Here is a 9,784-nt window from a genome sequence, read left to right on the forward strand (position 1 = left end):
TCACTTATGGATGCGAACGCTCGAGCTCGTTGAGTTGAGTCTGAGTTCGCTTATGGGCGGGTTACATGATTGCTTGATTGAATATGTGGCACTTATGTGCAATTTATCCGTGTATCCGAATTATATTCCGATGTGTTCAACGGGTAAAGTTCTACTCAAATGGAGGAATATTCGAGATGTAAAGAGACATATTGGTAAGTGATGTGAAATGGATATTTTGGACAGGTATGTATTTAACCCTTGGGTTGAGTATTGATACAACCACGATAAGGTAATAAGATGATGAAAAATGATTAAAAATGTGATATGTGTTTTAGTGATACATGCTAATGTTGATTGGTATGACTGTTTGTTAAGTTACTTATTATTTGCATATGAACTTACTAAGCATTTATGCTTACTCCCTCCTTCTTATTCATTGTAGTTTTGGACAAGCCAGCTCAGGAGTCGGGATAGGTCGAAGGCTCAGTCACACTATCCGGAAGACTTTTGGTAAATGGCTTGTAAATTTAAGTATGGCATGTATAGCAATATACCTATTTTGTGTAAATGATCTTATAGTATGGTTGTGGAATGGTTGAGGAAATCTTGATAATGATAAATTATGAAAATGTTTAGTGTAGATTATGTTTGATGTTAAGGAAAACTATTAAGATATTTAGTGCATAAAAACTCATAAAAGGGATGAAATTTGCCATAAACAGAATACTGCAGCAACACTGACGCGAGTTTAAAAATTTACTAAAAATCATAGAAATTGAACTTGGTAATGGACTACATATCAAATTGAATCTTATTATGTCTAGTTTCACATGAAATAAATGAAGCAGGTAAGAGAATTATATGTTACAAGATATTTGAATTTTAGTGAAACAGGGTCATAGCAGTTTCTGAATCCCCTATTCCAACTTTATAAATTCACCATAAATTTTAAAGATATAATTAGGTAGTGTATTTTATATTCTCAGGATCCTTATTGAGTCTAGTTTCAGGAGAAATAAACCTCATAGTCATATGGATTTTTTACAGAGAGAAATGTGGTTCGTAGTAAACAGAGGTTAGACGAGTCAAGTCCTAAAACAGGGATAACTTTAACTAATAAAATGTACTAATTGGCCCAACCAAAAATTCTAGAGATAGGTATATGAGTCTAGATTCAGGGAAAATTTACGGATCTTAATTTCGAGTTTTGTAACTTGAGATATGACTTTTTTTGTGACTGTGATGCAAGTAGCTTAAAAGCTGTGAATGTAGAAACAAATAATCCAAAGTTCTAAAAATGTTAAACTAAAATTTAGGAATGCTAACGTCAGAAACAAAATACCCAGGTTTTTGCGCAAAGGTTAAGACACGGGCGTGTCGTGGCCGTGTGAGGGACACGGGACATTACATGGGCGTGTGTCTGGCCGTGTGAAAACCCCTTTAAGTGTGAATTAGAATTTAATTCCACACAGGTGTGGGACACGGACATGTCCTAGGGTGCTTAGGCCGTGTGAGCCACACGGACCACCAGCACGACCATGTCGAAATGGTCACACGGGCGTGTTACCCTTCCACATGGGCGTGTGCGCTATTTTAAGGCAATTTTCTTAAGGTTGGTTTAAGGACCCAAAATGGTTCCGAATAGTTTTTAACGGTCAATTTAGGGCTCGTAGGCCCATAATAAGAAGTTTAAAGTAGAAATTGAAAAAGTTCTAATTTGTTCCAAGTCTCGATGACTTGAGACTATTTGTATGCATGAGATAAAGTTAGGTAATGCCTCATACTCCAACCTGGCGTGGGTTACGGGCATAGGGTGTTACAACTATAGCACATATAGAATTACTAAATTAACAAATCTCTTGAACATATCACTATGCCAATTCAAACAATTAATCAATTTTAATAAGCAAGTAAAAGGTTAAGTGAAGTAACAATATTACCTACATTGAAATAGTTTAATCACAATAATCTTGCAAGTTAAGCAAGGCTAATGTACTGTTTAATATTGTTGCTAATTTAACCCTCAGCTATCTTGCAAGATTAAACATGCATTGATTAAGTAGTATGTCAACTAATTACAATTTCAATATGATTAATAATTAATTCATTAGTTACCTTACAATTCTAATGCAAGAATAACATAATCATAGTTTTACTTAATGAAAAATTTACCAAGACCTATAACAACACAAACATAATTTTAATAATTTTAGTGGACGAAATGCAATCAACCTAACACGAATTAAATGTAAGCCATGTTAATTATATTAAGAATAACAACGTAACAAATATTCATAGACATGTTCATAATAACAACAATAAAAGTTAAATGATAGGAATTAGAATCAAATCTCGTATTTCTCTGAAGCCTAACTAGTTTGCTCCGCTCCTCCTTCTCTTTTTATTCTCATTAAATCGATGCTTCTACAAGCACTTGAATTCTACTACCCAAGGTGGTTGAAGAGCTCTTTTCCAAGAAGGAAATCGGCAAGGAATGAACAAGAAAGAAAAAGGGAAACAAGAAGAGAAACTGAGTGAAAGCGAGAGAGATGTGATGAATGAAAGGTGTGATAAATCAAGAGGGGAAGGGGGATATTTTTAGGTGGGATTGGATGCTAAAAATAGAAAAAAATCAGCAGCCATATACCCCATTTTCCGACCACACATGTGGCAAGTTTGAATGTTTCAAACTTGCTAAATTTAGCTTGGGGTGTATCTTTAAAAGCACAAAAAGTGGAGGGTTTTGAATGCAACTTCAAGGAAATTTCAAGGTCTAATTTGCAAGTTAAGTAATCAGCTAATTTAAGCTGATTGGGTTAGCATGTTGGACGGTTTTGGGCAGCCCATTTTCTCGATTGGATCAATCTTTCAGTTTAGCACAATTGGGCCTCCTTTCATAATATAATTAATAATAATTTTTTTACCAAAAATAAATTGGATATAATTATAATTAATTATATTATGTATTATTATTCATCATTTGGACAGTTGTAGGCTAAAAAATTAATTCACCTCGATGCTTTAGAAATCACTTTACGATTTTGTGCTTCTAAAAGTGTCTAACGAGCTAATTTTCACCCTTTGTGCAAATCTGTCAAAAATAAATGAAAATTTATTATAAAATTAATTAAAATTAAATATTTTGATAATTTGAGTATAATTTAATTATTTTATAATTATATTATATTTTTTGACAAGAATTACTACGAAACTGCATGAATCTAAGTTAAAAAGGGCATGAAAAAGTCTATATATTTTCGTGTTTCCAGTCTCTCCATTCGAGATTGTATGTATTTAAATTGGGATTTCCACCCCTATTTTCGATGTAGTTCACATTCCCGATAGGATTGTTAATATAGTGGAAGAGTGGTTTGTCTCCTCCGTAAACAGACGATGCATTCTTCTTAGCCCCTATTCGGTTGATTCTATCCACTAACTATTGATATCTATAATCCTCCTGGACAGCCTTCACTGTAGATGGTCTTTGGCCATATGTATATCATTTAGTTGATCATTGGCAGGAGTTCATTGCCATACATTCTATTAATTCATACGCATCCTTGTACGTTCTGTTCATTAAGGCTCCTCTTGCTACTCCATCTAATCCTAACCTCGACTACACATCTAACCCATTGTAGAAACTTTGCAGTCTTAACCACTCAATCAAGTCATGGTGTGGGTATTTTTGAATCAACATTTTAAAATGCTCCCATGCTTTATGAAAAATTTTCCCTTATAACTTCTTAAACACTGAAATTTCCCTTCTTAGTTGGACCGTCCTACTAATGGGAAAGAACTTTTGTAGGAATTTCCCAATGAGTTCGTCCTATGTCGTGATTGATCCCAGTACTTACGAATCTAGCCAAGAGAAGACATTATCGATTAATGAAAAGGGGGGCAACTGAAGATGAATGACATCATTAGTAACCCCATTATACTTGAAAGTATCACAAAGTTGTAGGAACTGTTTTAAATGTTGACTCAGATCCTTTGTCATTGTTTTGCAAAACTGCAAATTATTCTAGATCATCTAGATCATAGCTTGTAACACTCCTAACCCCTATCCGTAACATTTGCATATTCGTATAAATCAAACTCATACATATGTATAGAGTATGATGTTGTTTTTATTATCAATTGCAATCTTAATTGAATTATATATACAAGCCATGCTTCAAAAGTTTAACCATATCAAAATCACGCATATAATAAATAAAACAATTTTCTTATTTATACATATTTGCATGTTAACCCATATCGACCTGTATCACACGACTTTATAAACATTAACTTATAAAACATTAGCTAATATTTTAACATAACTCAATGTACTTTTAATATTGCTAATATATGCAAAAATCACCTTGATAACCATAGCTATTATCCAACTTAAATGCTGAATCCATCAAACCAACATTGTTAGCTAAATATCATGCCAATATTAAATATACCTATCACATGCATTTCTCATTTATTTGACTAATGAAATTAATCACAAAAGTAGTACAAAATTTTATCTTTCAGTCTTAGGCTAAAATATGCCATGTCATAATCATATAACTTTACTAATTATGCAAATTATGCTGGTCTGAATATTTATACAATTATCCAAGACATATGAATACCTTTCTCGCCATTACAAACCATAATGTAAGTGACCAATTCATAAGCAATATTATCATAGGCATATATATATTGGTTTTTCCTATTATTAGCCGAATGCAATTACACACCATTTACCATTTCTAACTTGCAAATGCACAACCAATCCTTAAACCATATATTTGGTCATCAAATTTATCTTCTAAGGATCTAACCAATTTCACAACTCCAATCAAACTAATTATGCATCATGTCATAATACTTACGTATTCCTTTTTAAACCAAAAGCTGAACCATATAACCAATAATCAAAAACTTTCAAATGTCTAATTATTAATCAAACATGTGTCATAAATATATATATTTGTAAGCATCTATCTCATAGGTAAGTTACTAGTTATATCACACATGTATACCTAAGTATATCTGTATATGCCATTATGTCAAATCACCTTTATGGCATAATATATAATCAAACTGATAAGTATCACAAACATTTATTTTGATATGGTCAGACCTTATCGCATATTTTACCAAGTTCATACGTATTTCACGATATCACATTAACCCTTTCAGACACAAATAACAATTCATTTCATAACTAATTCACAAACTAAAAATTACCATATTTAGAATGCAAACACATCAGCAAGGCATTAATCAAGCGTTAAACACATGGCATATCCATTTCACATATTACTACTCACGTTCGACAATCCATATGCAAAACCATTCATCATATTTCATGAGCATAAAAGCCGAATCACATATAGTTAATATCCATCACTTATATTTTATTACTTAACCAATTTCAAATATATTTACCCAAACATACAAAACTTATGTGCCAAGTAATAAATATATTATAATAATCTTTTACCTTGTTTGGACATAATCAAATACTCGTTAATGCTAAATCACATATAATACCTTAATTAGGTATGACAACCTAATCCACATACATGTTTATCTATTCAAATATCATAACCAAGTCGCCCAAATATACACATCCAAAATCACCAACCAACTTCTATACACAAATAGATATCACCACCTATATCATTCATCCATGACACATAGCATAATAACCAAAACGAACATAAGCCATAAACAAACAAGACCGAATTCAAACATAGAAATTAGGCCATTTTCGCATGGCTTAAATTACATAGAACCAAAATCTAACATTTCAAACTATAATCTAGCCTATACATGCCATAGGTTCAAAATTTTAGCTTATAAAATACCGAAGACAGACGATAGTGTGATAAGCTTCTCTGACGATTCCCGAGCTCATAACTTGTATCCAAAATCTATAAAACAGAGGTAAACAAGAACACATACAGAGTAAGCTTTCATAGCTTAGTAAGTCATAAGAAAATAAGCAACTTAATGACATAATCAAGTCATTTAAACTAAACCAAATTATACCATCATAGTTACTTTAAATCTTAAGCTTACAATTTCATGCATTTTATATATATTTTCACATATAAACTATTTAAGGCCGAAAGTACATATACATATTTTGATAAACTATCATACGATTTCCAAACCAAAATATCTTTATCATACCTAGTACATATACATTTATGTACATATATTCGTAAATCAAAGATAACAATCGCATATATATTCATATTTCATACATATTCATATTATATGGCCGAGTACACATACATATATATAAGCAAAATATCCTTCAATTTCACACTAAATATCATTATGTGAACACATTTACTTTTACTCATGAATCAAAATACAACTTTTTATGCATAAGCATAATAATGACTGAATGAACACTTTCATATATAAATATACATTAACAAACTATAATTTAATGACCAAGCCAAAACCTCTTTATTATACCAAATACACATACACTTTTATGCATATACTCGTAAGTCAAAGTATAACAATCATATATATATTTATATCAATGGTTGAATATACTACCAATTGCATATATTCACAAATAATTTCAATAATGTTTATATTATTTAGTTACAAGGCCGGATACCTTTTTTTCACATTCACATAAATTCTTACTTTACTTCAAGCATGTTTTGCAACAAATATTAAGTAACTTACTCACTTTGTTTCAAATAGATAATAAACCAATTCATACCTGATCATTTTAGCTCACTTTTACACATTTGTATACAACTTATCAATGCCTGATGAACCATTCAAAATTGGATAGAAAACTCGGATAATCACACATATATTGTACAATGCCAACGTCCCAGACATGGTTTTACATGTAACCACATATCGATGCCACTGTCCCAGATAGGGTCTTACTCGTACACATATATCGGAGTCACATATCGATGCCATGGTCTTACTCGCACATCACATATCGAAATCCTATGTCATGACATATGTATCCTAGCTATTCCTAATGTTCATATGGGGCTTCCGGACGTCGTAACTCGGTCGAAATGAATTTAGAAATATAGTAGCCAAGCTTGTATACATTCGACTATTGTAGATATAAATTCACATATTTCATTTCAGCATTATAAGTCACATTTAATTAAAATTAAATACGTCTATTTGCTTATAAACTTACCTCAGACGATGGAAAACAGAACGGGACGAATAGTTGACAACTTTTGTTTCCCCCCCATTCAAATCTAATTTCTTTGGTTCTTGATCTAAATATATTTAAATTTAGCTCATTCAAACATATTTTCATTCAATTTAGTCCAAAAACACATAAATGGGAAAATTGCCATTTTACCCCTAACATTTATAATTTTTACAATGTAGTCCCTATTGCACAAAACACAAAATATACGAAATTTCAAGATAACCATGTTTTGCTGAATATCCCTAGTGTTCATACAAGTCCATATATTTCATTTATTTCACATTTTAGTCCCTCAAATTATTATTTTTGCGATTTAGTCATATTTACTCAAAATCATCAAAAACTCCAATACAAAATATGTTAATCTAAAATATATCTTTCATATTTTATCATCAAACAACACAAATCACAAGCTATCAATAATGGCACAACTCAAAATATTCATCAAAATAAAAATTAAAGCATGGGTTTTGTAGTACTTGAAGCAACAATCTCAAAAACGTAGAAATTATCAAAAACCGAACAAAAAACAAACCTTGATTGAGCTTGAAAGGATGGTCGAACCTAGGTTTCTCTTTTTCTTTTCTTTTGTTTCTCATTTCTGTCAAAAGAATGAATAAAACATGGCTTCCTTTTATGATATAATAACATATATTAATATTTTTATTTAATTACATTTTTAACCTTAATAAAATTATAAATAAATCTTATAAGCCCATTACCATCCACCCTTTCTTAAAATGGACTAATTGCAACATAAAGACCCCCGTTAATAAAGCCATTAACAAATAGGTCCCTTTTAGAAATAACCACCAAATTTTCATTTTACACGATTAAGTCCTTTTGTAACGCCCCAATTTTCGGGTTTTCTGTGTTTCTGTGATTTTTAAAATTTGTGTGTGTTCTGGTTGGTTAAAATATATATTTTAGTAGGTTAGTGGGCCTTTGGAAGGCCCAAACTTAAGTTAAATCTGTGGTAGTCTTCGAAATTTTAATTTTATGAACAGGTGATGCAATTGGCGTTTGGGCTTTTAGGAGTAAAGGGGTAAAATATGACACAAAAATGAGTGTGGTGTAGTGGCAAGGTGGTGCCACTTAGGGGACAAGGAAGTGACGCCATAGAGGAAGCAATGGGTCCAAGGTTCAAGTCTTGGCTCTTGCAATATATTTTGGTTTTTCTTTTCAATAAATCTGGAAGCAAGTTGGTGCGCTTTAAAGTTTAATGTGTTGGATTTATGACACAAATGAGTTGATGGCCTAGTGGTGGTGGCGTGAGTTGGCATGTGAGAGGACTTTGGCTCGAATCCCTTGGCACACAAAGGTTGATTATTTTGCTATGTTAGGACGGCAAGAGTTGGTGTTGGTTTTAAACTCTGGTGATGGAGAGATCCCACATCGGGAAGCTAACATAAGAGTAGATGGAGAGTTGGCTTTAAATAGAACAAACCATGAGGAGAGTAGGCATACCCTTCTTGGCTGATCCCTTTCGCTTTGTGATGTGCTCGTTTGGGTTGGGCATCAGCTAAGAGTGTTTGGAGTGTGGATTAACTGCAGTCTCCTAACAGGTGTGTATTTCTCATTACTCTAGCAGTAGGACGGCTATTTCAGGCTGCGATGGGCTGAAATGGGCCATGTGGTCCCAATGGGTTCGTAGGCCCAAGTGGATAAGTTGTAGAATTACTAAAACACCCCTGTAGGGTAGGACTACCGATTTACCCCTGGAGGGTAAAATGACTATTTTGCCCCTCGTGCGTAAATGACTAACTTGTGTGATGATTGGGTTAGTTGACGTGGATTTATGTTAGTTATCATTAATTCGTAAGTCTAATGTGTTAGTGATCGATTGTAGGATTATCGCGTGGGAGATATCGTCATCAATCGTAATCAACCAGGTGTGTAAACGACACCCTCCCTTAGACTGAATCAGTAAAAGCTGAAATACTGAAACGTTGGTATTTTGTGAACTTGCGAGTGTCCGAGCGCTCGTGAGACAGTTGTTAATGAATATGGTGCATTTGGATGATTAGAGTGTAGAGTGTGCATTTTCGTGCACAACGGTATTTTTAGGCTTAATGGCCCAAAAATGGGCCAACGGGCCCACTTTGGTAAAAAGACGAGGTGAGTACTTCTAATTACTTGGTAAACGTTAGAATGAGCATGAAACCTTAGCAATAGGTAATAATTACTGAAATAACCTTATGCATGCATAATTACGACTTTACCCCTAGGGTTTTTTTTTTGAAAAGCATGATGTTCTGTTTCTGTATACGTATGCCATGACATATTATTTTTGTTGCAAGGGACATGTGTTTATATTCATGGAGGAAGCGTTCTGGCAGCCTCGCTGCAATCTGGTGGCCTCGCCATATATATCTATTCTGGTGACTTCATCACAATATTTGGCAGCCTCGCCGCAATCTGGTGGCTTCACCACATATATATATATGTTCTGGTGGCTTAGGCACAATATCTGTATCTGGTGACTTCGTCACAATATCTGGCAGCCTCACTGTAATTTCTGTGGTGTGTAGCAGTTGGGTGGGTCGAGTAGTCTCCCCACATGGTGTAAGGCTGGTACGGGGGTGTTATGGATGGCTCTGGGTT

At 33.3% G+C, this 9,784-nt stretch overlaps 1 non-coding gene across 1 annotated transcript; it reads left to right on the forward strand.

Annotated features, from left to right (window-relative positions):
* The first annotated feature begins 3,647 nt into the window (after positions 1–3,647).
* Positions 3,648–3,754, forward strand: LOC121228738 (small nucleolar RNA R71). Its single transcript, XR_005926313.1, has one exon. It is a non-coding gene; the product is annotated as a small nucleolar RNA R71 (small nucleolar RNA).
* The last annotated feature ends 6,030 nt before the right edge of the window (positions 3,755–9,784 follow it).

Source organism: Gossypium hirsutum, chromosome A04 (genome assembly GCF_007990345.1).
Source record: "Gossypium hirsutum isolate 1008001.06 chromosome A04, Gossypium_hirsutum_v2.1, whole genome shotgun sequence".
Lineage (NCBI taxonomy): Eukaryota > Viridiplantae > Streptophyta > Magnoliopsida > Malvales > Malvaceae > Gossypium > Gossypium hirsutum.